Genomic DNA, 26,888 nt, shown 5'->3' with positions numbered 1-26,888 from the left:
AATCATTCTTACTGTGAATCTTCCTAGTGATTCATAACACTACCAGAGTAGAAAGAGGCAATAAACTAAAAAATACTTCTTATTCTTTCTGCCATGCACATTTCCATTCACACCAAAAATATAACAAAAAAAGGTACTTTAAGCATTTTTAACTAAAGATGTGCATGGATCCCCATGTTTTAGTTTTTGAAATATCACACTCAAATGTAATGGTTTTGGTTTTTGCAGAACTACCCTCAAGTGTTTTGGTTCGTATTCAGGTTTTGGTTTGCTTTAAAATTGACAATAACAGCTAAAATCCTGTAATTTGGACTTGTTTACATGCACTCCAAAACCCAAGATTTGGTTTTTAAATCCAAGTTCTGAACTTACAGCAGGCCCAACCCGGGACTCATTTCTAATCGGAACCCCAAAGTTTGAGAGTGTTTGGAGTTCAGGACAACCAAACTGCACATCTATTGCTCCTGTACGTGAGGATTTAATTTGTTATTAGTCAACAGCAGTGTCTCTCAAGCCCAATTCTCAGGGAACCCTCAGGGAATCAAGCAAATTTAAACAACTTGTCCATTTTGTGGTGAACAGCGGAATCCCATTTGTTCATTAGACGATTTTTGTTCCAACCAACCAACTAGTGGGCTGGTTAGTATGATAATCTTTAGATGTGCGGCTATATTTAGGGTTTCCTGAAGACTGTATTGAATGCAGTGATATTTACAGTGCTCCTAAAATAGCATTCCGAAGAAATGGGGCTTTTATTTACTACTTAATCAATGTTTGCTGATGAGTTGTGAGGTCACTACTTGTGAATTTAGCTTTTTACTTATCCTCTGAGTAAGATAATGTATATTACAACATAGTATTACATCATTAATTGTATTTATGTATATAGCAAAATGACTATTAGGTGATCAAATGTATGCATGTAGATGTTAGCAAATTTGAATGTATTATTTTGCTTTCCCATTTGACTACACTGCATACATCAACAGATGGAAAGTTGTTATTACTGTATTTATGCTATGAAACATTCATTATCATTATTTCATTGTCTAGCTTAAAATGCAAACGACTGTTTAAAAAATTGCACTGTACACATATAAACATATATGTGTGTATATATATATAGATATATATATATCTATATATATAAATATATACATACGCAGTATATATACCCAAATTGACATATACACACACAAACTGTGCACACAAACAATAAAACCAGGTATTTTTAATACAGTACAACATCACATTTGCCAATAGTGAATAAGAACAGATGAACTACAGTAAATGACTTTAATCTATAAAGACTTGCCCATTACCGGGAACTCACACTGAGAACATATTTAGTGTGGCAGATGGCCTTATTATCAACAAGAGAACCCTGCTTAGTGGAAAATTTTGGAGAACTCATTTTTTAGAACCCATATAAAAATACTGAATAATAAATCTACTCCTAATTTTGCAATCAAGAAAGATGCAACATTAAAGAAACTTGTTTCTAAATGTTTTGATGCCTTATTTAAAAATGTGGATAAAAAATATAAACTGTTGCTGAACAGTAGATGATAAGCATAGATAGATGAAGTGAAGATTTAGGGGAGGGACATGTTAATTAAAAAAAAATCAAACTTTTGTAATGTAATAAACTGGATTATTAGTTATATATAAATATTTATATATAATGAAACAATGAGGTTTAAGCTGAAGAGGCTTTAGATAAATATGTGGTGTGATCAGGAATACCTTTAAGATCAATAAAGATTTTTCAAATGTGTTATTACCAACAGTTACCAATAATATAGTCATTTCTCTAGTGCTGTTCTGAAGTAAACATCTGCTTGGTATGGGTATTGTCATATTTTTCCTTGTATTTTTCTGCTACAGGATCTGCCTCCATACATACCTGATGCAACATATAATGTATAATATTCAATTATTATCAACTTATTTTAAAAGCTTCTTATATGTACTTTAACGTGAATAAAACAACATTATTTTCCAGCATGCTTCCTAAGTCAGACATAGCCAGTCAATTAAGTTGTTGAAAGACTAGGTACAAGCAAAGCAATTTAGTCAAACTCTTATTAACAGTATACTATAACCTTCCAATGTGCTGACCAAACAAAGTGAAATAACACAGAAAAAGACAACTAAATCATTACGAAATATCAAAGTGAAATCAGATACAACATTCTAACACTAATATAAGCTTAATTGTCACAGGTCATCTTGTAAATAATAAAAAGGGCACATAATGGCAGAAACAGACAGGGGGAGCAAACCTTGATTCATTGTTACTATGGAGATATAGATTTCCGTGTTCTTAATACTCAATGTTAGTCTGAATTCCATGTAACAATTTGTTAAAATTCCTCAAGGGGCCCAAAGGAGAGATACACAGATTGCATATTTTATGTAAAAGGAAAATACAATACTACAGTACAAATACATTACACAATTCTGTTAATAAAAATTGTAATGCCTGCAGTGCAATTCCTGTGCATACATTTACTGTGAATATGTAAATTAAATGTGAGTAAAATAATTTAAATTTAAACTAAGTTAAATTCACTAAAGGTGAACAGAATGTTGCACATAAATGCAAGAACTGTTATAATCTGTGTTTGTTGTGGACCCGGGGTGGAAACAGGAGCAGACACCGGAACAGATTTAAACTGAAAGGTGGGTCTTTTAATGTAAGTACTAGTAGACAATCACAAGAAAAATACTGATTAACATCTGTGACCGAAGGAACAATAGTGATGCAATGAATGTCCAGATCAGTGACAGAACTAAAATAAAGTAATTTTTACTGAGCTAACTGTGGAGCTGAAGGAAAAGTCCAGTAAGTCAGTGGTAATAGCAGGGCAGGGAATCTGGGAGTACTGTGATAATAGCTGAAAGGAAAATAAGGTAATGCTGAGACAATGGCTGAACAAGGTTATCTAGAAATGCTGTAATAGTTGCTGAAGGGGAAAGCAGGTAATGCTGAGATGATGGCAAAACAAGGTAATCCGGAAATGCAGTAATAGTTGCTGAAACTCAGGTGCCAGCTGGAATAGGTAATAGGGAACTACAGGTTCAGGAAGGAATGGGTAGGTTTGGGAACTTCAGGTTCAGGCGGGAGTGGGTAGGTAGAAAAAGCAGGACTTAATCAACAGCAGGAAGCAAAACAGGGTGGCATGGTGCAAGTTTGCAGGGAGCCAGGGACCAACAAGGAGTCAGGGCAAGCACCGGAGCACAAGACTAAGGTAAGGAGTGCAGGAACTCTCTCATAGCTGATGCTGAAACACACGGTTGCACTGGCAACTACAGGGAGCTCCAAACTCACTTAAGTACCCAGCAGCAGAGCATGAGTGGCTGGAGATATCACCTGATGCATCAGGATAGGCCCACTCTGTCACATGGCCTGAGGCAAAATGGCCACTCCCATGTACCTGTGATGCTGAGACACTGCTAGACTTGCACTTGCCAGGATGGCCCAATGCTGGCAGACCCCCGCACACACAATTCCAGTCTCCACATGCTAGCTCCCTCACTGGAAGGACCACGCCACAGCACCTCCACCGGCAAGGACTGCAACCTCCATGCCGTGAAACCCTGGTCATGATAAGAACATGTGTGATGCTCACTTATTGTCCATTTTTTGTCTTACTGTTTTTTGTCAAATGTAAAAGGGACTTGACCTGTGACAGAGCAGACACTCCTGAGTGAGCTCTCAAATGGGGCCCATTATACAACACCCCATGGACCCCAAACACAACTGGATTTGCTCTGGTCTAACATTAAATGCCTCCTGCCCTCCAACTGTAACTGCCATCCCCAGAGAAATTTGGTAGATTCAATCCAGTCCTTCTTTTGTGTTCAGCACTGACTGTTGTCTTGTGGAATGTTGAGGGAGCTTGCCACTAATCCGACCCACTGATGATGTTTGTGGCATATGCCATGCATCCAAGGACCTGGCATCGCTAACAAGGCCAAGGTTTGGTTGCATGATTTAAGAGCTCCCATTCATAGCTCCACAGTCACCTGTCTGACTACCTGCAGCCTTGGTCTACTGGAGAAGCCCTCTGTCTACCAATGCTTTACTAATTACTGCTCTGCTGCGCTTCTCAGGGTCTTTCAGTACCTGGGAAAGATTTATGTCTTCACTCACGGCTCCACCTCCATTAGCTGCCACAGCCCCAGCAGCATTCATCCAGATCCAGGCATCAGGAGGAGGAAGCAGACTGCTACCACCTGACGGCCCACACCTGCTCCAACCTGAGAGCCCGCTCCCCCCTCCGATGGACCGATTCAATTTCCCTCTTCAGTATCGCAATGTAGGTGGAGCCATGCGACAAGCCAAGCCCCTGTATGTCCGCGAATCATGTCATCGCAGAGGGGGCAGAGCCTAATGATGCAAGGTGCTCGCCCCCATTACCAAGCTGCTGTTGTTTCAGTGTAAATTCTATGTATGTATGTGTTTTAGCATGTGGTTATATGTTAGTGTGTATGTGCTAGTGTGTGTATATGTGTTGGTGTGTGTGTGTTAGTGTGTATATATGTGTATGTATAGAACACAGTGGGATTGACTGTGGGCAACAGTTCTGCTTATTTATAAAAAGTGGTTTTATGTAGACAATATAAATCCTATACCCAGTTTTATGGGATAAACATAAAGTGCAAAGGTGCCAATCAAATAAAGTGCATGACAATAACACTAAAAATACATAAATTTGTGAGAATAAAATTTATAAATACGGATAATATTTAAATCACAATTTAATTCTGGAATTTTAAAAACATAAGCATAATAAAACTGCTAAGCAGGATAAGTTCACTCAATGAATAACCAGTGCAACAATAAATAAGATAGGACATAAATATTGAGAAAATAAAAAATTATCTAAAAAATTCAAATTCAAATAAATAGGCTTATCTGAGTCAAGGTAAAGGTTATTTACCTTGACTCAGATAAGCCTATTTATTTTTATTTGTATTTTTTAGATAATTTTTTATTTTCTCTATATTTTTCTCCTATCTTATTTATTGTTGCACTAGCTATTCATTGAGTGAACTTCTCCTGCTTAGCAGTTTTATTATGCTTATGTTTTTAAAATCCCTGAATTAAATTGTGTTTTAAATTTTATCCGTATTTATAAATTTTATTCTCACAGATTTATGTCTTTTTAGTGTTATTATCATGCACTTTATTTGATTGGCACCTTTGCACTGTATGTTTATCCCATAAAACTGGGTATGGGATCTTTTATTGTCTACATAAAACCACTTTTTATACATAAGCGGAACTGTTGCCCACAGTCAATCCCACTGTGTTCTTTAACTATTTAGTAGTATATCACCTATACTACATTTATTGACACGGAGCTGACGCCCACTTATAGTTTTGGGCTTTTCTGCAAACACTTACTGAAGTTTGGTATTACTCACTGTCACTTGGTATTGTGAAAAATATTACTGGCGCCAAATCCACGTATAGCTTTGTAATATGTGTATGTACAGTCAGGTGCATAAATATTGGGACATTGACAGAAGTTTCAGATTTTGGCCTCTATTCACCACCACAATGGCTTTGAAATGAAACAAACAAGATGTGATTTCACTGCAGACTTTCAGATTTCATTTGAGGGTAATTACAACCAAATCTGGTGAACGGTGTAGGAATTACAATGGTTTCTATATATGCCTCCCACTTTTTAAGGGGCCAAAAGTAATGGGACAAACTAAACAATCCTAAATCTAACTTTCACTTTTTAATACTTTGTTGCAAATCCTTTGCATGCAATTGCAGCATGAACTCTGGAACGCATAGACATCACCAGATGCTGGGTTTCATCCCTGGTGATGCTCTGCCACGCCTCTACTGCAAATGTCTTCAGTTCCTGCTTGTTCTTGGGCATTTTCCCTTCAGTTTTGTCTTCATCAAGTGAAATGCATGCTCAATCGGATTCAGGTCAGGGGATTGACTTGGCCATTGCATAACATTCCACTTTTTAGCCTTAAAAAACTCTTTGGTTGCTTTTGCAGTATGGTTCGGGTCATTGTCCATCTGCACTGTGAAGCACCGTCCAATGAGTTCTGAAGCTTTTGACTGAATATGAGCATATGATAGTGCCCGAAACACTTCAGATTTCATTCTGCTGCTTTTGTAAGCAGTCACATCATTAATAAATACAAGGGAACCAGTTCCATTGGCAGCCATACATGCCCATGCCATGACACTACCACCACCATGCTTCACTGATGAGGTGGTATGTTTTGGATCTTGAGTCGTTGCTTTCCTTCTCCATACTCTTCTCTTCCCATCACTCTGGTACAAGTTGATCTTTGTCTCATCTGTCCATAGGATGTTGTTCCAGAACTGTAATGGCTTTTTTAGATGTTGTTTGGCAAACTCTAATCTGGTCTTCCTGTTTTTGTGACACACCAATGGTTTACATCTTGTGGTGAACCCTCTATATTCACTCTTGTGAAGTCTTCTCTTGATTGTTGACTTTGACACATATACATCTACCTCCTGGAGAGTGTTCTTGATTTGGCCATCTGTTGTGAAGGGGTTTTTCTTCACCAGGTAAATAATTCTTCTGTCTTCCACCACAGTTGTTTTCCGTGGTCTTCCGGATCTTTTGGTGTTGCTGAGCTTTCGGTGCATTCTTTCTTTTTAAGAATGTTCAAAACAGTTGATTTGGCCACATCTAATGTTTTTGCTATCTCTCTGATGGGTTTGTTTTGATTTTTCAGCCTAATGATGGCTTGCTTCACTGATAGTGACAGCTCTTTGGATCTCATATTGAGAGTTGACAGCAACTGATTCCAAATGCAAATGTCACACCTAGAATCAACTCCAGACGTATTAGCTGCTTAATTGATAATGAAATAATGAGGGAATAGCCCACACCTGTCCATGAAATAGCTTTTGAGTTGATAGTCCCATTACTTTGGCCCCTTAAAAAGTGGGAGGCACATATTGAAACTGTTGTAATTCCTACACCGTTCACCCGATTTGGATGTAATTACCCTCAAATTAAATCTGAAAGACTGCAGTTAAAGCACATCTTGTTTATTTCATTTCAAAGCCATTGTGGTGGTGAATAGAGGCCAAAATATGAAAATTCTGTCAATGTCCCAATATTGATGGACCTGACTGTATATTAGTGTGTATATATGTGTATGTATGTTAGTGTGTATGTGCTAGTGTGTTTATAAATATATGTGTATGTATGTTAGTGTGTATGTGCTAGTGTGTATATAAATATATGTGTATGTATGTTAGTGTGTATGTGCTAGTGTGTATATATGTGTATGTATGTTAGTGTGTATGTGCTAGGGTGTATATATGTGTATGTATGTTAGTGTGTACAGTATATATGTGTATGTATGTTAGTGTATACAGTATATATGTGTATGCATGTTAGTGTGTATGTATGTGCTAGTGTGTGTGTATATATGTGTGTGTATATATGTAGTAGTGTGTGTATACTGTATATGTCTTAGTGTGTGTACACTGTATATGTGTTAGTCTGTATGTATGTGTTAATGTGGGGATGTAGTCGACATCCTGGAGTGTGGGGTGCCCATGGTCTTAACACCATAACTGAAGTACTGACAGGTCGGTATCCCAGCGCCAGTATCCAGACCATTGGCATCCTGAAGGTAGGTATCTGTGTGCAGGGGGAGGGTAGTGTTAGCTAGCGGAGTTAGGTTTAGGCATTAGGGGGAGGATTAGGAACCGTGGAGGGAGTGTTAGGATTAAGGTGCGGGGAGGGGGAGGTTAGGTTTAAGGTAAGGGTTAAAAATCTACTTACCATAGCATCCTATGAATGTCAGTATTCAGGCTGTTGGATTACCGCTGCCGGTACTACGACTAGCGGCGACCCGACAGCTGGTATTTCATACCCAACCCTTTAATGTGTATATATATGTGTTATATATAATATATACATGTTTGCTACATACTGTAGATATTATATATCTGTATATATATATATATATATATATATATATATATATAGTTATTAGAAACCCCACCAGAAAATCCATAGTTTTCCCCTGCTCTTATTCAATATATTTTTTTTCCCTTTGGAGTCAGCATGTGTGACTTCATGATGACACATGCTGACTCCAAAGGGAAAAAAAATATATTGAATAAGAGCAGGGGAAAACTATGGATTTTCTGGTGGGGTTTCTAATAACTATATATATATATATATATATACATATATATAATATATACAGTATGTAGCAAACATGTATTAGTCCAATTAATGTTCACATCCAAATAATGTACTGTATCAAAACTATATTCATTGGTGATTTTGATATGATTATGCATGGTATTGGTCCTGATCATGGCAGATACAAAGGCCCTCATTCAGATGCGGTCGGAGGATGCTCAGAAACTGGGCGGCCGCTTGCATCCTGACCGGCCACCTCTGTTTCGGTCGTTAGGCTGTGGGTTATCACCCACAGCTCTAACAACCGCTAGGGTGATTGTCGCGATGGTCATTGACCATCGCGACCATCGGGGCTTACAACGAGACCCTAGGGTAGGGTCTCACTTGTCGTAAGCCCCAGAGAGCATCTTGCTCTGTCAGAGCCGGAAGCTCTCCACTGACGTCACTAGTGAGGTCAGTGGGGCCTCCGTTTGGGCTGACACCCCCCCAGCCCGCCTTCCAAACGGGGCGAGCTGTCAATCAACATATACAGCTCGCCCCCTTTGGAAAGAGACCCACTACGACTGGCGCTGTCGGTCGTAGCGGGTCTCACGCATGCGCACTAGACAAACATCGAGGCGGCCATGCGTTCGTAGACCGTATGGCCGCCTCTGAATAAAGCCCAAAGTCCTGTTCCATTCCTGACCATACTACCAGGATATCATCGATATATCTGGTAAAGAAAAGCACATTTTTATTGAAATCAAGATTGTCAAAAATGAGTGCTTTTCCCACTGAGAACATGTAAATATTGGCAAAAGAAGGTGCTATGTGAGAACCCATTGCACACCCTTTTCTCTGTCGAAAAAAGGAGCTGTCAAACAAAAAGTAATTTCTCGTTAATGTCTTTTCAAGCAAATTAATATAAAAAGTAATATTTGGGCCCATGTATCCATCATGAGCCCATAAAAAATGTTCCATGCTTTCCAAACCTTTTGTGTGTGGAATGCTCATGTAGAGGGATACAACATCTATAGTACACAACAATAAAGTCTCAGGCAAATTTTTAAGATGATGTAGTTTCTCTAAAAGTGAATTTGTATCTGTGAGAAAATTTGGTTTCTCCTTAATAAGAGATTGTGCATAAAAGTCTAAATACTTAGAGATAGGGCTATATAAAGAATTCCTAGCCGACATGATCGGACGACCTGGAGGTGACAGAAGTGACTTATGTATTTTGGGTAGTGTATAAATCAATGGTACTGTTGGTTTACTGGTTATTAGAATGCAAAGCTGAATCCTGATCGATCCATTTATTGAAAACTGCCTCTTGTAAGATGTCCTCTAGCTCCTGTTTATACCGATTGGTGGGGTCATGATCCAAACGTTCATATACAGTCTGATCATTCAATTGATGATACAATTCTTCCTTATACGCACTTGTATCTTGTATGACCACTGCACCACCCTTATCCACGGTGTGAATCACAATGTCTCTATTCTTGCTCAGTGCTACTAATGCTTGGTGTTCCTCCTTCATCATGTTGTGATGTATCCTTTGTTGATTCTTAACATCCATATTTACATTGTGATCTAGAAGTCTTACAAAACTCTTAATAGAGGCATTGTGAGATTGGGGTTCAAAAAATGATTTCTTCTGTATTGGTCCTTTAGAGTAAGTCATGTTGTTTCCCTGTGATGCAGAATAAAATTCTTTAAGTTTTAGATTACGGTTAAGACACCAATTGATGGATACATGGGCCCCAATATTACTTTTTATATTAATTTGCTTGAAAAGACATTAACGAGAAATTACTTTTTGTTTGACAGCTCCTTTTTTCGACAGAGAAAAGGGTGTGCAATGGGTTCTACGTAGCACCTTCTTTTGCCAATATTTACATGTTCTCAGTGGAAAAAGCACTCATTTTTGACAATCTTGATTTCAATAAACATGTGCTTTTCTTTACCAGATATATCGATGATATCCTGGTAGTATGGTCAGGCACGGAACAGGACTTTGTATCTGCCATGATCAGGATCAATACCATGCATAATCATATCAAATTCACCCATGAATATAGTTTTGATACAGTACATTATATGGATGTGAACATTAATTGGACTGGCACAAACTTTAATACAAGCGTGTACACCAAACCAACAGATTGCAACAATGTACTCCATGCTCAGTCATCATCCAATTGCTTTAAAAAAATCTTTACCATACTCACAGTTTCTTAGGATTTACAGGATCACCAACAATTATATCAACGCAGAGACAGAAATCAATAAAATGATGCTTAAATTTCTAAACAGAGGACATATATGGGGTGATTTAATCGCGGCTAAACTTAAAGCCATTGAGAAAACGAAGAATCCTGGCAGGATTCAAACAGAACTTGACAGCAATAAATCTACCATGATCTTTACCAGTAAATTCAACACAGCAAGTAAGTCAGTTATGAAAAACATGAAAAGATTGTGGCCAATCATTAACACTGACCCTAATTTGAAACCTCTAAAGAATTCAAGGATTATGTTGGGACATCAAAGAGGCAAGAACTTGAAAAACTGGTTGGTTCACAACCCCCCTTTTCATTACTTTTATTTTCTTTTATTATTATTTTTATAATTTTTATCGTCCTCTGATCAACACCTATACTGGACAATGATTTTGAAGTATTATGGCTTTCCTTTTCTATGAAGGATCAGTATGGAAGTCATTTGTATCCTATTATCAAGAGGAACGAATGAGACTAAAAATCTATAGGGGACCCCTTTAAAAGATTGACAGGATATAACTACACGTGGCCATCTCATCTCCTGGCAACTCCCAAACAGGAAGTGATGATACCAGACGGAGAACACATAGACGACCATGCGGGATAACCAGGTGATCACCACAGTCCGACTGAACCGGAAATGATGGTGATGTCTGGATCGCACGGATTGGAAGTGTATGACGAGCGGCAAGATGTAAAATAGCACAAAGAGGTAACCGGATATGACGGAAACGGCCTGCCGACCGGAAGTGAACGCAGCATGGCTGGAAGTGGAGACCAAGCAGGTATATAAGGCAGCAGAAGTGAGATCCACACACCATCCTGTGGAAGCCTAATGACAGATGAAACACGTTGATGACAGTGGAGGGGGACCTGTGCGTACAACTGCAGTGTATCAGGTACCCATTAGTTTGCCAGCAAACTTTTCAACTGATCGCCCCTTGCTTGGATTTTATTCTTTGGAATATATATCATATAATTGAACTTTGTAATATTAAGGACAATTCCCTACCAAAGAAGACTTCCTGGACATTGATCCCTGAAGGGGACCAGAGTAATACGCTTATATAGCGTGTCTGAATCTCATACTTTTATTTTTATCATATATCTGTGTGTCATTTTGATCTTTGTTATTCATTACATGTTGTTAGTCAGTGAGTCTTTATATCAGAACCAGCTAGCTTTATTTATCCATTTGATTGATTAAACCTGAATTATTTATAATATTGTTTCACTAATTTATTTGAACGTATAAAGTACCTATAGGAGGTTCCAGAGGATTTCTTTTATTTCTATAATCAATCAGGGAGGGTGAGCCCCTACTTTCTTTCATCTAAAGGTGATAACCAATAGGATCTATAGATACTAGCACTACCTTCATTCCCCCTTTTTTTAGTTGGTTCACAATGATGTTTCTGCAGACCACGTGCATCCTGAAATTCATTTTTTAACTAAAAAAGCAGGATGTTACAAATGTATTGGATGCACCACATGCCGATATAAGAAAAAAGGCCCAGACGTGGTACACCCTCACTCGGGAAGACGTTTACCACTTAAACATGTGTTAACTTGTACTAGTAAGTACATTGTTTACATCATTCGCTGCCCCTGTGGTTTGGCTTATATAGGGAAGACTTCCTGTACAGCTCGTATCAGAATGGTGCAACATTGCACGGCCATCCGACAAGCATTGAAGGGCAAAGGAATTAACCAACCAGTGGCATGACATTTTTGTGATTTTCGTCATCCATTGGCAACTTTATCATACAAGATTATCGACCACGTTCCCCTGTCTTGAAGAGGAGGCGACAGGGACAAGCAACTGCTACAATTAGAAGCCCTTTGGATACATCACATGAACACAGTATCCCCCGGTGGATTGAATGAGAACTTGTCTCTTGCTTGTTTCTTTTGAAGTCTATTTTTTTACAGGTTGGAGTGAATTTCACACTCCTTTTGGGTCAGTTTTATGGTCCTCCTTGTAGTTGAGTTGATACCATTCAGGTACCGGGCTTGATCCAATCAGCTATTCTTTTATCTTTTATACTATCCTCTTTGGGCCATCACGGACGTTTGGTGACACGGCATCCATTATATCCAGTGTTTACAACCATACCAATGCTGAAAATGCCCGATCTCGTCTGATCTTGGAAGCAATATAGCGCTTGGCCTGGTTAGTACTAGGGAGGGTGACCACCTAGGAATACCAGGTGTTGTAACCTTATTTATTGGATTACTTATGTTGCCATATGTTGCTTCCTCCCAAGTTGATCCGTGATCATTTCATGTCTTTATTCCAGTCTTCTTTTCACTATAGCCGATTGGACAACAGGTTATTATCAATTAACTGACCCGCTTTATATATATATTTTTTTATTTTTTTATTAATACAGTGAGTTATGATGGTTAGCTCATATATTCATTTCAACATATATGAAACATTTGATTATTGGTGCCGATCGATGAGATTTTTTGCTTCTTTTTGGTTTGATTTTTTTCTGTATATGTATAGGTTGTCCATTTATTCATTCCATCTCTTGATTTTTGCATCACTTGTGCACAGACACATTAGTAATTATGTTACCTTATATTCTGTTGATGTAGTCTGTGGTTATTGTCACCCAGAATGGGTTAATTTCACTGTGAGAAGCCCCATGTTTATTTGTTCTGTACCTTGTAAACACGTAAGCCAACTTGATTTTTTTATGCCCAGCCTTCATATTCATTTTTTTTGCAACCATTATCTTAGATCATCTAGTCATCCTCAGGCAGTCCATTGATATTTGCTAATGTGCATGATTATTTATGTCTTTTTTCGTGTTCCATATGTATAAGTTGTATGTTTATGTTTTACCTCATGTTGTTTTCACTCATTATTTCCACACATTCATTAATGTCTACACGATGCATTCACTACATTATTGATACTATGATTATACGCACATAATCATTTATGGTTACTTATGTTTATTCACTATGCAGGTACTTTCACTTTTTTCACCATCCCCCCTCTCTGCTGGTTACCCGGGTGATAGCATCAGGACATCAGCATCACACACCTGATGTCAGGGCAACTCTGTCCTCTTGCCGGTCCCATGCTGATGACGTCAGTCGCTTGGCACCCTGAGAGGGAGAGAAGAACACGGTTCTCATTACACAATCACATGTGTTCTATTAAGTTATGTACTTCATGTTTTTACTTTGTGTTCTTGATAAAAGTCTTCTGACTGAAATGTTGGACTGAACTACCCCAGTGTGGTGTGATTCTTTACATTAGAGGTCCTGGGAGTGCCGCTGCCATTCCTTTTCTATTTAGTTGTCACAAACTACAGAGGGCACCCGGGCAAGTATATTGGTTTATGTGGAGTGCTAGCTCTTGTATTTGTTCATTTTATATTTATATATATATATATATATATATATATAAAATTAATGGAACAGAAATGTGAGCGCCAATTGTGCTTGTATAACCTTGCATAAATGATGTGCTAAAATGTAAAGTGCCAAGTGAATAAATATAATAATGAGCTCCCAGAAATGACTATCTGATCGCCATATTTCAATAAGTGTTACCACAATGCATAAATGTGTAAAATATACATGAGTAAATAAATATATAGGGTGTATAAAATATAAAAACAAATTTATTTATAGAAAACAATACACCTTTCCTTATAACAAGGGGGGAAATTTATACAAACAACATAAAATTGTTGCTAATACAAGGGTAAAATATATTTTTAAAAGATACAAGCAAATGAGATTAAAATAGGCTTATCTGATTATGGAAACTGGTAAGTTCATGAGAGAAGGTAAAAAGCCTAAGCAGCCAACGTGTTTCATCCTTGTGGTGGACTTAATCAAGGGCTGTACAAGTCCTCTGGGGTAACTGATATTTATACCCCTTAGGTAGAGACAAACAAGCAGTAATTGAGGATAATTATGACATCACTTCCTGTTTGCCATGCAATTTTCAATATACATGAAATCTCTCCAAATACTGACATATAAATCTCTTATTTTAGTTAAATAACTATGCCTATAATCACTGTGTTTATATAGGTATGTTATTGTACACATAATCCTGAATTTAAGTATAAGTGGGGTTTATATAAACTTCACTTCCGCCCTTCATGCGGCCCAGCACTGCGTCACAGCCACCCATCTCATAAGCACATGATCACCACTTCCCACACTTTGAACCAGGTGGAGTCCCAGCTCAGCCTGTGGGAGCCCACTCACTTCCGTCCTGCTCTTCGGAGCCCGGCATCACATCACTTCCGCCCGTCATATCCATCCAGCTCCGGAGCCCGGCGTAACATCACTTCCGCCCATCATGTCTGGTGGTGTCTGGTTCCATACCGTCAGCTGCTGTGGCCATATTGGTACTCCTTACGATAGATGAATCCGTGGCCGTCTTAGTGTTCTCATTCCTGGTTACACACGCGGCCATCTTGGTACTCATAATTGAGTTGAAGCATCAGCTATTTTATGAAAATTTTATTATGATAGAAATATGGAGATAAATCTTCTCAGTATATCATCGTAGGTATAGTAATTCCTATATGGCATAATAGAAGAGGTATTAGTATAATTATGTCCAAAAAGGGGCCATATACTGGAAATCAGTCATTGTAATATTTTTTTATATATGACATCAAATTTGGTGATCTTTATCATCCTCATACCATTTAAATACCTATATATACCATAGACAACTACTTGCAGTACATATGGCAAAAAAAAGTGAAAAAATATATGTATATTTAAAGGGAAAAATGGGGAGGAGGGGGATAATTAAGTCTCTGGAGGAATAAAGGTTATATTCAAAGTTATTTTTCTTTTTTCTAGAATTGTCTAGTCCATTTCAGAAATTCTTCTTGTTGAGGAATTACATCAGTGGGTCCTATATCTGACTACAGTATCTGGTCTTCCCTGGAGGTCTCCCATCCCAGTACTAGCCAGGCCCAATCTTGCTTAGCTTCCAAGATCAGATGAGATTGGGCGCTCACACCAAGGAATGACTGTAGGTACCAATAGCGCACACAAAGATGCTGCCTCACCCTGTCAGTCACTTTTTGTTATTAACATAGTATCATCACTTCATGGAGTTGTTCTTCTTTCTTTGATACTGCAGTCCATATTCAACTTGAAACATTGTTCATAACCATTTATTCTTCAAAATGTAGCTCCAAAGACATATGAAGTAAATCAAGTTATTGGAGAGTTGAACAAATGTAACCCCCAAAAAACAACTACAGTACCTGGTCACCGCAGGAGGTCTCCCATCCCAGTACTACCCAGAACCAAGAGTGCTTAGCTTCCAAGATCAGACGAGATTGGGTGCTCGCACCTAGGTGTGACTGTAGGAGATGACGGGATACATACAAAACTCGCCAATCATATCAATAATGAACTTATTATAAGAAGGGAGCAATTTCATAGTTGTCATTGAATCCCGGTGGAATCATGGTGTCCAGTTTGATGATCCAGTACATTTCGCATCTGGATAATTTGTTCGCTAAGTCTCCTCCTCTGTCTCCTAGTTCCACAAGTTCAATTGCTTTGAATGTGAGTTCATCTGGATCTGAATTATTATGTGTATTAAAATGTCTCGATACCATGTGCGTCTCCACCTTGTTCTTAATATTTCTTTTATGTTCCCGGATTCGTAATTTCAATGGTGGTTTAGTTTTTCTACATATTTTATCCCACAGGAACATTCCAAGAGATAAATAACGGCTGTTTAGTTGCAGTTTAAATGCTGTTTAATTTTGTATTCCTCATTGTTCATGGAATTACTGAATCTTTTTCTTTGTCAGTCTAAGTATTTGCACACATTACATCTTCCACATTTAAAACTACTGGGACAGTTGTGAAGAGAAAAAGGCCTTGAGATGTTAGTATTTCTTAACATGCTAGGTGCCAGAGTATCCTTGAGATTTCTGGCTTTCCTAAAAACAAAGGGGGGCCTTGGTGGTAGGATTCCCTTTAATATAGGATCCATCAGTACGATTTTCCAGTGTTTATTAAAGGAATTCTTTATAAGTCTTTCTTGTGCATTGTATGTCATAATGTTGGAACAATGTTTCTTACCTTTTGTCAGTGTCTTTGTACTCAAGTAGTTTATCTCTCTCCAGATTCCTGGTTCTATTTTCTGCTTCCCATAGAACCTTTGACAGGTAGTCCTTCTCCAGGAACCTATTGGTGTACAATTTAAGTTGTTCATTGCATGTCTCCATTTCACTACAGTTCCTCTTGATTCTATGGAACTGTGAGTACGGTATATTCTCCTTCCACTTTTGAAGGTGTCCACTTTTGTAATGTAGATAACTGTTTGTGTCAACTTCTTTTATAAAATTTTTTGTGACAACCTTTTTCCCTTCTCTCATTAAAATTAGATCCAGAAATTCAAAGGAGACAGCATTTATCTTTGACATAAATTTAAGATTCATATTGTTATTAGAAATATGATCTAAAAACAATTGAAAATAATCTTCTGACCCATCCCATATTATCAAAATATCATCTATGTATCATTTATATACATTGATGTTCTCTTTAAAAGGGTGATTTTCATAGATGTAGCTTAGCTCCCAGCATCCCATGAACAGGATGGCGAAGCTAGGGGCAAAAGTAATCCCCATCGCTGTGCCACAAATTTGTCTATAAAATTTATCTAAAAATTTTAAATAATTGTGATCCAGAATAAAAGTCATAATATCACATAAAAATTCCTTGTGTGGAGTATTTATAGAGGGATCCTTATCAAGAAAATATCTTCATGCATTGATCCCTTTGCAATGTTCAATGCGTGTGTATAAAGATTGGACATCTATTGTTATCCAAAAATCTGATTCCTTCCACTCAATGTCTTTTATAATCTGCAATGCATTCATGGTGTCTTTTAAATAGGATTGAAGCTCCTTAACATATTTTTGCAGGAATATATCTGCATATTCAGACAGATGTGAGGTTAGGGAGTCTATTTATGCAATAATAGGTCTTCCAGGTGGATTCTCCATGCATTTATGTAATTTTGGAAGAAACTAAAATATGGTGGTGGTGGGATTAGTCAATAGGAGATATTGAAATTCCTCTTTTGTAATAATTGTGTTATGTAATCCATATACCAAAAGTTTCCTTAGTTCATCCACATAGAACTCAAGGGGATCATTGTCCTGTAAGGTATAGGAATTGGTATCTCCAAAAAGCCTGGATGCTTCCCTTATATATTGTGGCCTATCCATAATGACTATTCCTCCCCTTGTCAGCATGTTTTATGACAATATCGTTATTCTATTGCAGGTTCTTTAATGCCTCTTTCTCTTTATTCTTTAGGTTCTTTCCAACTATTGATTTTGGATCCTCTTCACATAAGTCCTTTTTAACAGTTCATAAAAGACATTCAGATGGTTACCTTTAGGTTCCAATGGGTAATATTTGGATTTAGCTTTAAGTCCCGATTTTGACCTTTCTTCATTAAAGTTTTTGATGATGGCATTGTCTTTTCTTAGAAAGTGCCTCTTAAGAGTTACATTTATAATAAATTAGTTCAAATCTATAAATGTTTTGAATCTATTCATATTGTAGGAAGGTGCAAACATTAGTCCTTTACTCAAGAGGGAAATTTCAGGTGCTGTTAATACATGCTTTGATATGTTGAAAATGCCTCTTTCCTTGGGATTCAATATATGTTCCTCCTTTTGCTGTACCTTCCTCCTACTGCCTCGTATCCCTCTTCTTCTCTTTCCATTCTTTTCATTGGGGATGCCACCTTTGTTGTTTCTTTGAAAAAGGTCCTTCTTGGAATTAATGAGAGAGATAAACTACTTGGGTACAAAGACACTGATGAAAAGGAAAGAAACATCGTTCCATTTATTACGACATACAATGCACAAGAAAGACTTATAAAGAATTCCTTTATAAACATTGGAAAATCTTACTGATGGATCCTATATTAAAGGGAATCCTACCACCAAGAACCCCCATTATTTTTAGGAAACCCTGAAATCTCAAGGATACTCTGGCACCTAGCATGTTAAGAAACACCAACATCTCAAGACCTTTTTCTCTTCACAACTGTCCCAGTAGTTTTAAATGTGGAAGATGTAATGTGTGAAAATACTTACAACGACAAAGAAAAAGTTTCAGTAATTCCATGAACAACGAGGAAAACAAAATTAAACAGCATTTAAACTGCAACTCAACATCCATTATTTATCTTTTGGAATGTTCCTGTGGGAAATATGTTGGAAAAATGAAATGACCATTTAAGTTACAAATCCAGGAACATAAAAGAAATATTAAGAACAAGGTGGAGATGAACATGGTATCGAGACATTTTAATACACATCATAATTCGGATATAGATGAACTCACATTCAAAGCAATTGAACTTGTGGAACTAGAAGACAGAGGAGGAGACTTAGCGAACAAATTATCCAGATGTGAAATGTACTGGATCTTCAAATTGTACACCATGATTCCACCGGGTTTCAATGACAACTATGAAATTGCTCCCTTCTTATAATAAGTTCATTATTGATACAATTGGGGAGTTTTGTATGTATCCCGTTGTCACCTACAGTCACACCTAGGTGTGAGTGCCCAATCTCGTCTGATCTTGGAAGCTAAGCACTCTAGGGCCTAGATAGTACTGGGATGGGAGACCTCCTGGGAAGACCAGGTACTGTAGTTGTTTTTTGGGAGTTACATTTGTTCAACTCTCCAATAACATGATATACTTCGTATGACTTTGGAGCTACATTTTGAAGAATAAATGGTTATGAACAACCTTTCAAGTTGAATATGGACTGCAGTATCAAAGAAAGAAGAACAACTCCATGAAGTGATGATAATATGTTAATAGCAAGAAAGTGACTGACAGGGTGAAGCAGCATCTTTGTGTGCACTATTGGTACCTACAATCATACCTTGGGGTGAGTGCCCAATCTCGTTTGATCTTGGAAGCTAAGCACAATTGGGCCTGGCTAGTACTGGGATGGGAGACCTCCAGGAAAGACTAGGTACTGTAGTCAGATATAGGACACACTGATGCATTTCCTGATCAAGAAGTGATATACCAAATAACCCTGAAAGCTACAGTGGAAGAATCAATTAGACTACCACCTGGAATTTCTAAAACAGACTAGACAATTCTAGAAAAAAGAAAAATAACTTTGAACATAATCTTTATTCCTCCTGAGACTTAATTATCCCCCTCCTCCCCATTTTTCCCTTTATATATACACATATTTTTTCACTTTTTGTTTTTTGCCATATGTACTGCAAATAGTTGTCTATGGTATTTAAATGGTATGAGGATGATAAAGATCACCAAATTTGTTGTCATATATAGAAAAATACTTCTACAATGACTGATTTCCAGTATATGACCCCATTTTGGACATAATTATACTAATACCACTTCTATTATGCCATATTGGAATAACTACACCTACAATGATATACTGAGAAGATTTATCTCCATATTTCTATCATAATAAAATTTTCATAAAATAGCTGATGCTTCAACTCAATTATGAGTACCAAGATGGCCGCGGGTGTAACCAGGAATGAGAGCCGTAAGTTGGCTCCGGAGCAGGATGGATGTGAGGGGCGGAAGTGATGTGATGCCGGGCTCTGAAGCAGGATGGAAGTGAGCGGCTCCCACAGGCTGAGCTGGGACTCCACCTGGTTCAAAAAGCGGGAAGTGGTGATCATGTGCTTATGAGATGGGCGGAAGTGACGCAGTGCTGGGCTGCATGAAGGGTGGAAGTGAAGTTTATATAAACCCCATTTATACTTAAATTCGGGACTATGTGTACAACAACATATCTATATAAACACAATGATTATATGCATAGTTAGTTAAGTAAAATAAGAGACTTATTTGTCAGTATTTGGAGAGATTTCATGTAGATTGAAAATCGCATGGCAAACAGGAAGTGTTGTCATAATTATCCTCAATTAGTGCTTGTTTGTCTCTACCTAAGGGGTATAAATATCATTAACCCCAGAGGAATTGTACATCCCTTGAAGAAGTCCAACACAAGGATGAAACGTGTTGGATGCTCATGCATTTTACTTTCTCTCATGAACTTACCAGTTTCCTAATCAGATAAGCCTATTTTAATCTAATTTACTTGTATCTTTTAAAAGTATGTTTTACCCTTGTATTAGCACAATTTTATGTTGTTTGTATAAATTTCCCCCTTTTTATAAGGGGAAGGTGTATTGCTTTTTATAAATAAATTTGTTTTTATATTTTGTACACCCTATATATTTATTTACTCATGTATATTTTACACATTTATGCATTGTGGTAACACTTATTGAAATATGGCGATCAGATAGTTATTTCTGGGAGCTCATTATTATATTTATTCACTTGGCACTTTATATTTTAGCACATCATTTATACAAGGTTATACAAGCACAATTGGCACTCACATTCCTGTTCCATTAATTGTATCTGTTTTTGTTTATCAGATCACTACTGAGACATTCCCTACTGGTAGAGCTGACACCCATATTTGCAAGGAGCGCTTGATATTTTTATTTTATATAAGTAATAAAATAAGATACAGAGAGTGGACCTATAATAAGAAGTCTCTAAACTGAATTGGCGCTGTAGTCTTCATTTGCACACACATATATAAAAAAAAAAAAATATATATATATATATATATATATATAAATATATATACAGAAGAGTGGTGTGATTATTTTATATGTATTCCGGAGTGCCATCCAGCATCTTCATATATCTATATATGCATATACATTTTGGAAAGGAAGCCTGCTGTATGTGAATCTGCTGACCTGATGCTTGTAGATGTGCTGGTCTTGAGAATTATTTATCAAAATTGAGACATCATCCAAATGAAAAATACATTTTTTGGTGAGTGTTTTTTGTGGGAATTTTTTTGTAAATACTCGGTTACTGTGGTGGTCCATGGTTGTGCACCCCAATGCTGAATAAATGAGACTATGTGAGTGCAGGATTGTAATATGTATATATATATATATATATATATATATATATATATATATATATCTGGTATATATATATAAGTTCCAAAAACAGCAGCACTCAGGAAATAAGACTCCACAACAGAAGTGTGACCAATATTTCAATGCTTCATTGTAGCATTTTCGTCAGGGTGCAAGTGACAAATAGTAGTACATACTTAAATACTTGTGAGGCACTCCAGGCCTCTGCCCGCTGTCACCTCCAGTGCCAAACATCTGACATCAGAAGGGGTGTGGTGCAGCGGATCAGAAAGAGAAACACCACATGACCGCAAATCAACCAATGGGAAAGTACCTGGTGATCATGGTAAACAGTAGGAACCAAAAAAACACACACAGTGTGTGTATGAGTAAAATAATTGCACACTGCTACAAACAAGATGTCATACATAAAAAGAGACATAACCATCAATGTGAAAGCACCCAATGGTGAGTGGGCAATGGACTCTGGATCTGAACAAATATGACAAGTCCGATGTCATGCCCACACATCTCGCCAAAAACAACAAGAACACATGCATGAAAAAACACATATGAATATAGAAAAATGGGCATAACATATAAAATCAGAAGCACTGATATCTGTAGCACACAGAAAAATACATGCTAGGACAGTATTACAAAAAGCAAGATAACCCTAGATTCTTATTAAGGCCCCTAGGGGCCAAAGTATCAAGCTGGAATATCCCCCAGCTTTCAGCTTTCAGCAACATGAGGGACTTGTCACCCCCCTGAGTGGTGCAGGAATGTGTTCAATAATGCGGTACCACAAAGTTGACAATTTGTATTTTGCCTCCAAAAATGTCTTGCAACTGGTTTGTCACTCAAATCAGATAACAAAGCTAGTTGATAGATGATCTATGGGCAGCCATTCACTCTTTGAATGCCCTTTCCATTTTTCCGATGTAATTTTGTCCACATGTCAACTAATGAGGTACACAACGTACTTTGTGGTACAGGTTACTCATTGTCAGATTTTGTATCATTTCCCATAGTATGGATGACAGAATGAATCTCCGGTGACCATGTAAGACCATGTGGCACAAATGACACATTTAAAACACCCTGGGCATTGGGAGCTCAATAAATGAATTTTACTTTTGTGGGAGTCCAGTAAAGTGACATCATTTTTTACCAGGAAATCTTTTAAGTTACATCCTATTTGGTAAGCTGTCATAATTTTTTTATTTTGTAGCGATAGAAGGTGAGGATCAGTATTGATGATGGACCAGTGAGATTTGGATATTCTATTGATGTCAGAGCTTTTGTTATTGTAGGCATTGACTCAAATGAATTTATCAGGGTCTTTAGGTTTAAGGTGGTCCTTCAATAAATCATGTCTAGACAAACCCATCACTTTGTTTTTAGTGGATATCAACTGTTGTCGGTCATAGCCACAAACATAGAATTTTTTGACCATTTTTGAAATTTTATCTTCTACTTTAGATGGATCACTGGTTATCCTCTGGACTCCGAGCATTTGTGAGTAGGGCAACCTGTGTTTAAGGGGACACAGATGATGACTAGATACGAGCAGTAAATTATTTCTGTCCGACGGCTTGGTGTAAAGTGAGGTAATGATTTGTCCATTGATGATTTCAATGCAGACATCCAAATAATGAGCTTTCTGTGGGTCAGCAGAAAATGTCAATTTAGCAGGAGATGTAGAGGAATTGTGGTCTTCAATTAATGTAGAAAAAGTTGATAGAGTATCTGTCCAGAACAATAACAGGTCATCGATGTAACATGTGTACATGAGGAACTTAGCACTGACCAAAGGGCTATTGAAAAATAAATCATGTTCGACACTGAACATAAAGCAATTAGCAAAAGATGGGGCCACACAGAACCCCATCACAAAGCCTGTAACTGTAAATAATATTTGCCATTAAAGAAAAATTAATTACGAGTTAAAGTTAAATAAAAAAAAAACTCTACTTGTGGACCCTTATATAAGGAATTCTCAGTAACCAATTTACGAACAGCACTTAAACCATGGTCATGAGGGATACACATGTATAAATCTTTCACATCTATTGTGCATACAAGACAATTAGCTGGAATCTGTTTGATGTTATCTAATTTGGAGAGCAGCATGTTCGTGTCTTTCAGATAACTTGCTTGGGATTGGACACAGGGTTGGAAAAAATTGTCAAGATAAATTGCTATGGCTTGGTAGAGAGATCCTCTGGCTGAGATGATTGGCCTACATGGAGGACACTGACTGTCCTTATGAATTTTAGGAATAGAGTATTATAATGGTGTAATGGGAAAAGTAGTAGTCAAAACATTCCTGACTTCAGTGCTGATAATTTTGTCTTGAGTCACAGAACAGAGGATTTGATACAATTCAGTCTTGAATAGCAAGGTGGGATCACTGTCCAAGATTTTATATGTGACTGCATTACTTAATTGTCTGTTAATCTCAGTAACATAGTCACTCCGATCCATGAGGAGAATGCCGCCCCCCTTGTCTACTGATCTTTTTATGGTTTCAGGGTCTTGGCTCAAAAATTTAAGTGCACTCCATTCTTGTTTGGAAAAATTGGAGTGTGACCATGTGTCATGTTTAGCAGTAGCAAGAATTCTGGAACAGTTTTCCAAAATCAGATTGGTTCCCAAAAGAACTGAGCTATGATATGTGGGGAGAAAGTGTTAGAAAGGGTTCATCAAAAATAAATAATGTTTGATGTAAAAGACAATATCAGCTTGTGACTGGAGATACTTAGGGATGAATGTGTCAATTTGTTAAGAAAAGGAAAATAGCTACATTAACTTCCCATACACCACCCACAATATAAAGGAGAGATTGATATATTTTGTCAATAGTTGTGTTGGCAACAGCACAATGTGAATTTCAATAATTTTTACTGTGCTGGCATTAAAACTGTAAACATGGTGCTTTACCTTCATATTTACAGTTCTGCTAACATTACTCCCATGTCAGCATTCTGCACTTAACATTACGCTATTGACATTTTGCCTGTCGACCACCTAACTACTGTAGCTATGATCACGGAAAGATTCATACATCAGCCACATTTTGCTAGTAGTAGTCCTGCTACTCCAGTTGAAAGTACTACAACACCAAGTTAAAAAACATGGTCATGCATATTCTAGTCTGTAATGTTCCATGCACCACTTTCTTACTCTGAACTTGTGTCACATCTCAGACATCAGTGCCTGAAAATTAAACTGAGGCTGAAGAAAAAACTGAGCATTCCCAGAATCTTGAGGAGAGTCTAAGGGGTATATTTACAGTTGATTTGAATAATTTTTGATTGATTTAACATCGATGAAAATTTATCAAAATTGATCAACATCTATGCTGTGTTTCTGGGTCTACATCATAGGTGTAACTACCATACTATAGGTGCGAGGGGTGCAGCTGCTATGGGGCCCAGAGCTGAGTGGGCCCATCTTCCTTGTCAAAGTTAGTGTTACATGTCATGGGCACGATTTGTTCCTCTCCAGCAATTTACCTCCTTCTGGCAGTATTTCTCCAGTTCCATCGGTTGCTAGGTGATCTGTACACTACAGGGTGTCATGTGTTGTCCACAAAATGGCATGATTGGTTTCTTTTCTTATTTGTGCAAGCTGTTCTTTTTCCGCCTCGCCAACTATAGCATTAGTTGAAGATCTCTTGGCTCTGCTGCATGTTCAGTGTTCCTGTTGTTCCAGATTGTATTGAACCCTGTTTCTCTGGCTCCCCAGCCACTCCATCAGCTTGCAAACTGCTACAGACTCCCTGGCTGCTCCATTGGCCCTCCAGCCACTTGGACAGCTCACAGGCTGCTACAGGCTCTCTGGCCACTTCATTGGCCCTCCAGACACTCGGTCAGCTTGCAGGCTTCTACATGATCTCTATCCACTCCATCGGCTCTCCAGCCACTCCATCAACTTGCAAACTGCAACCAGCTCTAAGCCGCACCATTGGCTCTCAAAGCCACATCACCAGCTCTCAATCTACACCATCAATTCTCCAACTTGTACTACTGGCTCTAAGCCACACCATGGGCTCTCAAAACCACATCACTGGCTCTCAAGCCGCACCATCAGTTCTCCAAATTGTACTACCAGCTCTAAGCCACACCATCGGCTCTCAAAGCTGCATCACCGGCTCTCAAGAGACATCATCCATTCTTTTTCTCATACTAATGGCTTTAAAGCTGTATCACTGGCTCTCAAGCTGTACTGCCAGCTCTCCAAGTTGTACTACCACATCTTGCTGTACCACTGACTATCTTACTGTTATCCAGTATCTCATGCTATTATCTGGCTCCCATAGGTAATTTGTGTAAATCACTACTACTCTGAGTTTTAAGTCCAGGCAGCCACTTAAGTACCGGTGAATGTTTCTAGTTCTAAGGGAACAGTGGGTGGCTGTTAGTGGCAGAAGACCTTGTTAGGCTGGGTTCTAGGAGGTTTACACGGAGCAGCCTAGGGAACCATAACAGGTATATGTGTTAAATCCATTTTTCACTATAGGGTGATACATAGGGTCCCTTACAATCTTTTACTATGGGGTCCCCAAATGCCTAGTTATGCCCCTGGTCTAAATCACATATGTACTTAAAAAAAAACAAATCAAAATCAATGTTGATCAATTTGCATAAATGTTAAATTTAGACATATTTTATATATGGCTAATATTTATGGAAGTGTGTGTGGACATATTGTATGTTTGGTGTATACTTCCAGGTATGTATGGATAAACTCTTGTGTTTCGATGTTATTTATTCAGAAAGGATTGTCACTGTAGTATAGGTAAGATATATATATATATATATATATATAGAATATAAAAGAATATATAACAGCATAAGATAAAATCTATGTAATGTTGAGCATTATATGTATTGTGTATATTAACATTGTAAGCATATTTGATCCTCGAGGTAGAGCCAGTAGCAGTGGCATGAGACTACCTAGGAAAGTGCTAGAAATGGCATGAGCATCTAGGTAGTCTATTAGTAATGCAGGGCCAGGAGAGAAGGGTTTGTGCTGCTGGCAGTTAGGGGCTGGTCGCATGGCTGTAGAGTGGGGATATAGGCACTGGGGTGACAGTTAAGTCAGTCTGCAGTTCCCCCTTGAGCGCTCAGGTCAGATAGTGTCTCTGGTACTGCTTTTCTATTAGCGACGGTTAGTGGTGGCGCCGGAGAGCCGCCAGCACTGAAGCCAGTGAGGGCTCTTACCGTAAGCTGGGAGAAGTCACCACAGGACCTGCTGAGCTCCAGCAGGCCACAGACTTTCTTTCTGCAGAAGTGCAGCAGTGAAAAGGGGCCACGGCTATTCCAAAAGATCCGGATGCTGGTCATAAGCAGGCTACCATATCAGAAGGGTGAAGAAGTGGAGAGTCGCCTGACAGGCAGTTAGAGGTGGAGAGCCATGACAGGCAGCTACAGAGGTA

At 38.1% G+C, this 26,888-nt stretch overlaps 5 pseudogenes; 3 read left to right on the top strand and 2 right to left on the bottom strand.

Moving 5' to 3' along the window:
* Positions 1-12,543: 12,543 nt before the first annotated feature.
* Positions 12,544-12,663, top strand: LOC148534537 (5S ribosomal RNA; annotated as a pseudogene).
* A 2,691-nt stretch (positions 12,664-15,354) lies between these two features.
* LOC148534536 (5S ribosomal RNA) lies at positions 15,355-15,473 on the bottom strand (annotated as a pseudogene).
* Positions 15,474-15,693: 220 nt separating this feature from the next.
* On the bottom strand, positions 15,694-15,812 carry LOC148534535 (5S ribosomal RNA; annotated as a pseudogene).
* Positions 15,813-19,023: 3,211 nt separating this feature from the next.
* Positions 19,024-19,142, top strand: LOC148534534 (5S ribosomal RNA; annotated as a pseudogene).
* Positions 19,143-19,363: 221 nt separating this feature from the next.
* On the top strand, positions 19,364-19,482 carry LOC148534533 (5S ribosomal RNA; annotated as a pseudogene).
* The last annotated feature ends 7,406 nt before the right edge of the window (positions 19,483-26,888 follow it).

The sequence above is a fragment of the Taudactylus pleione genome, unplaced genomic scaffold (assembly GCF_031769625.1).
Source record: "Taudactylus pleione unplaced genomic scaffold, aTauple2 ptg000066l, whole genome shotgun sequence".
NCBI classification, from domain to species: domain Eukaryota; kingdom Metazoa; phylum Chordata; class Amphibia; order Anura; family Myobatrachidae; genus Taudactylus; species Taudactylus pleione.
This window is presented reverse-complemented; position numbering and strand designations above follow the sequence as displayed.